Here is a 9,727-nt window from a genome sequence, read left to right as displayed (position 1 = left end):
CTCCCGGCGCCTATTTATACTATAGTCGCACCGGTAGTGACGTCATGGGCGGTCGCCGGCCAACGTGTTGTTGGTGTTTTTTCAATGTATGCTTCAGACACGGGTCACGACGAGGCGTTCCCCATAGCAACCCCTAGAGGACGCAGTGTCTCATTCCCTACTCAGGGAACCATGGTTGCATAAGTAACCTGAGACGTTTTTTCTTCAGAAATGTAATCAAATAAAAGTACAAGTAGTGAGTTTAAATTGTGCTTGAATACCACAAAAGTACAGATACCCCAAAATAATATTTAAGCACAGTAATCAAGTAAAATTACTCAAGTATATTACACCCTTGAACTCATGCTATAATGTCTATATGGACCAAAATCTCAGAGGAATGTTTACAGCACCTTGTTGAACTATGCCATGAAGAGTAAAAGACAGTACGTCTGTAAATAACAAGATGTGATTTAGCAGATGATTTTAACTTAAGTGATTTGCAGTATATGTTTTACAGTGACAGCTCCCCCCCAAAAAACAAACATACAAATACAGTATGTGTTCTAGAGTTTATGGAACACACCACTCCTCCTCCTAAAACACATTTATATGTGCTTGTGAATAAGTAAATGCTGAACTGTCAAGAAATCAAGAAAGGGGGCATGTCCGGAAGCAGAAAAGGAAAAAAGCACCAGGCCCAGATTGTGTTACACCAGTCTGTCTGAAATCCTGTGCTGACCAGCTGGCCCCCATCTTCACACAGATCTTCAACAGATCACTGGAGCTGTGCGAAGTCCCTCATCCCCATCCCAAAGAAATCCAAAATTACAGGACTTAATGACTACAGGCCTGTGGCTCTAACGTCTGTGGTCATGAAGTCTTTTGAAAAACTGGTGCTGGCCCACCTGAAGGACATCACTGGACCCTTGCTGGATCCTCTTCAGTTTGCCTACAGAGCAAACAGGTCTGTGGACGATGCAGTTAACATGGGACTGCATTATGTTCTGCAACATCTAGACAGACCAGGGACTTATGTGAGGATCCTGTTCGTGGACTTCAGCTCGGCCTTTAACACTATCATCCCAAACCTCCTCCTGCCCAAACTATCTCAGCTCTCCGTGCCCACCTCCGTCTGTCAGTGGATCAACAGCTTCCTGACAGACAGGCAGCAGCTAGTGAGGCTGGGAAAATACACATCCAGCACCCGTATAACCAGCACTGGAGCTCCTCAGGGTTGTGTTCTCTCTCCACTGCTCTTCTCCCTGTACACCAACGACTGCACCTCTAAAGACCCCTCTGTCAAGCTCCTGAAGTTTGCAGACGACACCACACTCATCGGCCTCATTCAGGACGGTGACGAGTCTGCTTACAGTCAGGAGGTTAAAGAGCTGGCTGTCTGGTGCAGTCTCAACAACCTGGAGCTCAACACGCTCAAAACTGTGGAGATGACCGTGGACTTCAGGAGAAACCTCCCTGCTCTCCCCCCACTCACCATCATGGACAGCACTGTGACTGCAGTGGAGTCATTCAGGTTCCTGGGCACCACAATCTCTCAGGACCTGAAGTGGGACACTCACATTGACTCCATTGTGAAAAAGGCCCAGCAGAGGTTGTATTTCCTTCGCCAGCTGAGGAAGTTCAACCTGTCACAGGAGCTGCTGAAACAGTTCTACTCCGCCATCATTGAATCTGTCCTCTGCACTTCTATAACTGTCTGGTTCAGCTCAGCTACCAAATCTGACCTCAGAAGACTACAGAGGGTAGTCCGGACTGCTGAGTGAATCATTGGTACAACCCTCCCTTCTCTCCAAGAACTGTACTCATCCAGATTGAGCAAAAGGGCTGGCAAAATCACTATGGACCCCTCACATCCAGCACATTCCCTCTTTGAACTGTTGCCATCTGGTCGACGCTACAGAGCTCTGGGCACCAGAACGGCCAGACACAGGAACAGTTTCTTCCCTCAGGCCATCACAGGCACAGTTTCTTCCCTCAGGCCTCTCATGAACACTTGACAATAACTGTGGAACACACACTATTTATTCACTCATACACTTATTTATCTAACACACATACTCAGTCTACATTTCAATTTGCAGATAATATACCTGTACATGCAACTGTCTATTGTTCTATACCTGTACATACAATTGTCGATTTGTATATTTTTTATTCCTTATTTTACTTGTTCTATTTTTTATTTTTTTTTATTTTTTTATTATCTGTGTTTTTGTTCTGTCACTGTCATTCTATTAGACTGTGGAAGCTTCTGTCACGAAAACAAATTCCTCGTATGTGTAAACATACCTGGCAATAAAGCTCATTCTGATGTCTATTTTACAGAAATTTCTGTCTTTAAGGGATCTTAAAATTATGGAAAACAGGAATTGTACATGTAGGTTTTCGACATTATGTTAGTAGAAGAAAAAAAAACTATATATTTAGATTAGTTTACTCATAGCAATAGTGTCACGGATATGGACTTTGTTTCTGTTTCCTGTGTTTCCCTGTTCTCCTCCCTTGTTTTGGTCTTTGACCCAGTTTCTGTTTCCCCTTGATTGCCTTATTCAGTTCACCTGTATCGAGTTCATTAAGTCCTTAGTCCCTCAATTGTGTTTGTATAAAGTCTCCCCATTTTGTTCCCTGAGTTGCCGGTTATTGTACTCTGTTACTTGTGTGTGGATGTATCCCTTTTCAGCATTATAAGTAAAAGTCCTTGTGGAATCATCTTCTTCTTCGTGCACATTGTTGTAGGGTATCAGACTGAATCAGACAATTTAAGATTCGATCAAGAACATGGTTGAAACACGAGGAGCCGAATTCCACAGAAAGGCCCAAGACACAGGATGTTCGTAAATCAGATCCTGGCGCCACAAGCCTGAAGCAAGTCCACCAACTAGCAGCTTTGAGTAGCTCACAGCATTTAAACAAAAGAACACTTATTGACAATTCCAAGGAGATTGTCAATTTTGGGGCAAGTAATCAAGATTAATGGTCAAAGAAATGCACAGCATGACCATCACATGTAAACCAGTGATAGTAATCACGATCACAAGCTCTTCGGATTGACTTTTCCCCCACCTAGAAGACAAAGAACAGACTGAGATTCCTTACAGACCTCTTAACCTCTCTGGTCTTCACAGAACATGTCCACATACATCCGCAGCATGTCACAGAAACTGCCTTTCCATGTATATACGCACCTTACTGTGGAAGCTTCTGTCACGAAAACAAATTCCTCGAATGTGTAAACATACCTGGCAATAAAGCTCATTCGGATTCTGATTCTGATTCTTAGAGCGCCGTTCCAGCGTGCTTCGGCCTGCACGCCCGCTGCTACTTCGCCACGATGAGAAGAAAACCATCTAGTCTCGTTAATTCTATTCCTTTACTTTAATTTCTCATATTTGTACCTCAGCTCAGCCTCAGCCCACCATCTGTGTTGTGGGTTCGCCGCGGGTCTGCCAGTCTCCATCGACGTTGTGGCTGGAGGATCCCTTGTCTCCACCTCCAGCCTCTGATTCCCGGACTCCGCCTACACCATGGCTCCTAGTTCCCTCATCTCCACCGTGGCCCGTCGGTCCTACAGCTTTGCTGGGCTCCCTCGTCCCTCCGGCTCCGCCTTGGTTAGTCGTCGACCTGCCATTGCCTTGGGACTACACTCCTCTGGCTTCGTCTCGTCCCTCTGGCTCCATCGTCAGCCCTTCCTCCACCATGGCTCCTCCCTCCATCGGCTCCACCGTGGGCCACATTCATGCCTGCGGTCTGGGTCCCGCTTGGCTCCTCCTGCTCCAGTTCCATCCTGTCTCCTTCCTGGCTCCTCCTGATTCATCCGTGGCTCCATCCTCCATCGTCGTCGCCCTGGTCATCTGCCCGCCTCTCTTCCTGCCCTTCGTCACCACCTTGTCCTCCTCCCAAACCCCCTCCCTCCTTTTTTTCGTACAGCCACGGCACGAGGTTCCGTCCAGCCTTCGGTGAGGGGGGAGTAATGTGTGCGTTGTTTTACAGCAGCACATCCATGACAGATAGTAGTAGCTTAAACAGCAAATTACTGTCCCAAAAGGACGCAACAAATAAATAAATATAGTAATTAACATTTAGTATCTCAGTAGTAAACATATAACTGACTCTCAAAAAAATTATATAAGTGATGTTAGTATAGGAGAATGAACAAAGGATCTTCAGGGTCTGTCTTTGGTCTGATGGGGGCTTTGTGTATGTGTAACTGTACAGACTGTGGATGAGCAGAACCAGCAGATGTTATGAGAGCATCCCAGAGAGGCTGAACAACAATACTTAACAAAAGAGTGAAAGTGGGGAGTTTTTACCTTAAAGAGATTTTTGAACCTGATGTATAGATTTAGATTTTACTCAATAGTTGACTGTATGTGACTAAAATACACACAGAAACTCACTGAAGTCAGCATAAAATATAAACTATGACCAAATATTCTGGTGTGAAGTGACTAAATGAACAAGAAAGAAGAAGGAGGAGGTTGTTGGCAAAAAGTGGCCTGAAATGGAGGTTAATCTGAACGCAATTGACTTAACTGCAGCACAGCCTTTGTGATGGATCGGCTAGGTCCCCCCTAATTATCATCATCACCCATCCCTTAATCGCCACCCTTCACCAGGCTCCTGACAGGAGTGCGTGTGTGAGAGAGGAGGGTCGCAGAAACAGCCAGGTCTGGCGGCGTGTGACGAGGCACACCTGAAGTAAATGGAGCCTCATCACCGCCGATGTTAAAAGCCGAGCGCGCCTCTCCTCGAGAGGCCGGTCTCTTCACCCTGCGCATGCACGCTGGTGTCCTCGTGGGTCCGGGGGGAGGGATGTAGAGGGACTCCCACACCGCCAGAGACGCAAGCTGTTGGACCTGCTGTCCGGAATGGAACCACACCCGTGATGCGGTCGATGGGCCAGGATGCCGGGCCGTTAATCCCCTGAAGCGCCGTGGGACAGGGAAGAAGAGCCGCTGTGACGAAGCCGCCGCCCCTCGTGCCCCAGACCAGAGAGGGGAGTGCGTGCGGCCGCCGGACTCCGCCCCCTACCTGGACCCCTCCTTCCTGAACACTGCCCTTCCCCTTCACAATTCCCTGGCACAATGAGGACATCAGATGCCCTGTTTATTTTAGACACTGTTTCCCCTTGGACACTTTATTCCCGTTTTGGACATTTTATGTTTTATTTTCTGTTAAATAAAAGCTTCTCCGAGGCCTGATGCCACACCAACTATGTCTGTCATTTGTTCCTCCCGCCACACCTTACATACATCAACAGAGAGTGATTCATATCACAGGAAGAGCAGGTTATGACATTTTGATTAAATGTGTGTTTGTAAGCGCAGTGCTGCTTGTGTACAGCGGTAGTCTCAGCCTCAAATGTCACGCCCATGGACAAGCACACCTTTAATATGTATTTTACACAGGTTACTCTTCTGAAGAAAGTCAGTTCTACTCAGAATCAGAATTAGAAAGAGCTTTATTGCCAAGTGTGTTTACCCCCTTGGACACTTTATTCCCGTTTTGGACATTTTATGTTTTATTTTCTGTTAAATAAAAGCTTCTCCGAGGCCTGATGCCACACCAACTATGTCTGTCATTTGTTCCTCCCGCCACACCTTACATACATCAACAGAGAGTGATTCATATCACAGGAAGAGCAGGTTATGACATTTTGATTAAATGTGTGTTTGTAAGCGCAGTGCTGCTTGTGTACAGCGGTAGTCTCAGCCTCAAATGTCACGCCCATGGACAAGCACACCTTTAATATGTATTTTACACAGGTTACTCTTCTGAAGAAAGTCAGTTCTACTCAGAATCAGAATTAGAAAGAGCTTTATTGCCAAGTGTGTTTACACACACAATGAATTTCCAGTACAGAAAGTACAAACATAGTGCAGACATACATATAATTTAAGGTAATAAAAACACTAATAATAAAGAGAATAGACAATAAGTTATAAATAACCATATAGTAATAACATATAGAGAAAAAATAAAATGTCAGTAGACAGAAATGTGAATGTGCATATGTGCTATTTACAGATTCAATTTTGATGAGTTATTTACAGATGTACAGTCCTGAGGTGTGTTATGTGTTGTTCAGGTGGGATATGGCCTTGGGAAAAACTGTTCTTGTGTCTGGCTGTTTTGGTGTACAGTGCTCTGTAGCGCCGGCCAGAGGGCAACAGTTCAAAGAGGGAGTGTGCTGGGTGTGTGGGGTCCATAGTGATTTTACCAGCCCTTTTCTTCACTCTGGTGGTGTAAATTTCTTGATGGGTGGGCAGGGGGTACCAATAATCCTCTCAGCAGTCCTGATAGTCTGTTATAGTCTCCTGATGTCTGATTTCGTAGCTGAGCCAAACCAAACAGTTATAGATGAACACAGGATGGACTCGATGGCCGAGTAGAACTGTATGAGCAGTTCCTGTGGCAGGCTGAACTTCCTCAGCTAGGGAAGGAAATACAGCCTCTGCTGGGCCTTTTTCACAATAGAGTCAATGTGATTGTCCCACTTCAGGTCCTGAGAAATGGTGGTGCCCAGGAACCTGAATGACTCTACTGCTGCCACAGTGCTGTTTATGATGGTGAGTGGGGGGAGTGAAGGGGGGTTTCTCCTGAAGTCCACTATCTTCTCCACTGTATTGAGCGTGTTGAGCTCCAGGTTGTTATAACTGCACCAGGCAGCCAGCTCTTTAACCATGTGAGTGTCCCACTTCAGGTCCTGAGAGATTGTGGTGCCCAGGAACCTGAATGACTCCACTGCTGCCACAGTGCTGTTTATGATGGTGAGTGGGGGGAGTGCAGGGGGGTTTCTCCTGAAGTCCACTATCTTCTCCACTGTATTGAGCGTGTTGAGCTCCAGGTTGTTATAACTGCACCAGGCAGCCAGCTCTTTAACCTCCTGTCTGTAAGCAGACTCGTCTCCATTGCCGATGACCGTAGTGTCTTCCGCAAACTTCTGGAGCTTGACAGAGGAGTCTTTAGCGGTGCAGTCGTTGGTGTACAGGGAGAAGAGCAGTAGGGAGAGAACACAACCCTGTGGGGCACCAGTGCTGATAGTGAGGGTCATGGATGTGAGTTTGCCCAGCCTCACTAGGGGCATGGAGAGCTGGAACAGTTTGGCTTAGAGAAGGTCAGGCATGATGGTATTGAAGGCTGAACTGTAGTCCACTACTAAGATCCTTGCATAATTTCCAGGTCTGTCGAGGTGTTGCAGGATGTAATGCAGTTCCATGTTGACTGCATCATCCACAGACCTGTTTGCTCTGTAGGCAAACTGAAGAGGATCCAGCAAGGGTCCAGTGATGTCCTTCAGGTAGGCCAAGACCAGTCTCTCAAATGACTTCATGACCACAGACATGAGAGCGAGATATAATTAATAAGTAAACATTAAGGTATAATCATTATATAATCATTAAGTCCAGTTATTTATTTTTTTTGGGGACCGGGATGATGGTGGAGTGTTTGAAGCAGCAGGGAACTTCACACAGCTCCAGTGATCTGTTGAAGATCTGTGTAAAGACGGGGGCCAGTTGGTCAGCACAGACCTATACAGGCAGGTGAAACACCATCTGGGCCTGAAGCTTTCTTAGTCTTCTGCTTTCTGAAGACCCAGTTCACATCCTGTACACAGACCTTAAGCGCAGGTTGAATGGTGGGGGAGACATGGAGGGGAGTTGCATTCATATTAACCCCTACCCCAGTTCAATATTTATATTTTTCTTCCTGTATTTCGAGCATCTCAAACAATACATTTGCTCTGTCTGGTAGCCTACAGCACTTTCTCTGCTTGCGCGTCTCTCCTCTTCGTGTCCATCTTCAGTGCAACTGGTTTCTGGTCTCTGTTAATGTCCTGTTTACAGACTTGATCATATTTCCACACAAATTACATTTTAGGAAATTATTCCATTGCATTGCTGTGTGCATAGAAACAGCGCACGAGTACTGAATTAAGTTATTTTGCGTCAACTTGTACTTGAATGGTTTAAACTTCCCAAGATAGCTTGTATTTTGGCATATTTTTTTTTATTTATTTATTTGCCTGAGCGCGAGAATGCAACAAAAGTGTGCATGCGTGACCGTGCATGCAGCCTGTTGCCGCTGCTCCTGTGCGTTCTTTTATTTATTTATTTTTATTTTATTAGTGTGTCTTTCTTATTGTAACTTTTCAGTAAGCTTTTTAAAGTTGTGCTCTTTCTAAGGATACAGGTGGGGAGAGTTTTAACAACCTTTTTAAGGTTTTTTTTTTTTTTCATACCGGAGCTACTGTGTTCACTCCCTGTTGGATAGGCTGCTCAGATTATTTACTCCTGGGATCAGCTGATCGATCTGAATCCAGCTGGCTTAGTGATTCAACCAGCAGAATTTACCAACTGAAATCTGTGGAGAAGAGGAGATTCAAGCCGAGTCTCCCCTCTCTCATTACGGGCAATGTGAGACCATTGGCTAACAAGATGGAGGAGCTGACAGGGCTAGTCAGAAGCCAGATGGAGTACCGGGAATGTAGTATCATGCGCTTTACTGAGACATGGTTACACCAGGACATACAGGATCAAAATGTCTCCATCGAGGGCTTTCAGATTGTTCGGGCTGCCCGGGACTGCACCAAGAGTGAGGGGTCTGTGAACGTTTGTTAATCTAATGAATAATTGATTTGTTAAATCAAATGAAAAATGGTGTGTCTGATTGGTCCAGACGCTACAGTGGTAAGAGAAAAGGAGGGGGGCTTGCCGATCTAGTTAACAGCAGATGGTGCAATATTACGGTTATAGAGCGGATATGTTGCTTGGATATTGAACTGTTAGCTGTGGGGCTCCAGCCTTATTATCTGCCCAGAGAGATTTCACATGCCATGTTGTGGCTGTTTATATTCCACCGTCAGCCAACCCGAACCATGTCTTCAGCATGAGCCTGAGACTGCAGAAGGTCCCTCTGTTATGGAAGACAACCTGCCTCGTCCCTGTTCCAAATAAGTCTCTTTCCAGTGACCCCAAGGATTACAGGCCTGTGGCGCTAACGTCACATATTATGAAGATCCTGGAGAGACTGGTGCTGGAGGAGCTCAGGCCCATGGTTAAGCCTTTTACAGATCCCCTTCAGTTCACCTAAAAGCCCCACCTGGGAGTTGAGGATGCCATAATCTACATGCTGGACCAAGCCTACACTCACCTGGACAAGGCGGCAAGCACTGTGAAAGTCATATTTTTTGACTTCTCCCATGCCTTTGACACCATTCGTCCGGCTCTACTGGGTGAGAAGCTGACTGTGATGCAGGTGGATGCTTCCCTCATGTCCTGGATTGTGAACTACCTGTCTGGCAGACCACATTATGTACACTTGCAGCATTGTCAGATAGAGTGGGTTGATTCAATGGAGCTCAACACAGGACTGTTCTGTCTCCTTTTCTCTTCACCCTGTACACTGCAGATTTCAGCTATTGTACGGAGTCCTGCCATCTCCAAAAATGTTCTGATGACTCAGCTATAGTTGGTTGCATAAGAGGTGGTGAGGAGACTGAGTACAGGACTAGAGTGTATAACTTTGTCATATGGTGTGAGCAGAACCATATACAGCTCAATGTGACAAAACAAAGGAGCTGGTGGTCGACCTACGGAGGACTGTGGCACCTATGACCCCTGTTTCCCTTCATCGGGTCTCAGTGGATATGGTTGAGGATTATAAATATTTGGGAGTTCACATGAACAATAAACCGGACTGGACTAAGAACTCTGAAGCCGTCTAC

Source organism: Sinocyclocheilus rhinocerous, unplaced genomic scaffold, assembly GCF_001515625.1.
Source record: "Sinocyclocheilus rhinocerous isolate Xijiao unplaced genomic scaffold, SAMN03320098_v1.1 scaffold376, whole genome shotgun sequence".
Taxonomy (NCBI): domain Eukaryota; kingdom Metazoa; phylum Chordata; class Actinopteri; order Cypriniformes; family Cyprinidae; genus Sinocyclocheilus; species Sinocyclocheilus rhinocerous.
Note: the sequence above shows the minus strand (reverse complement) of the source record.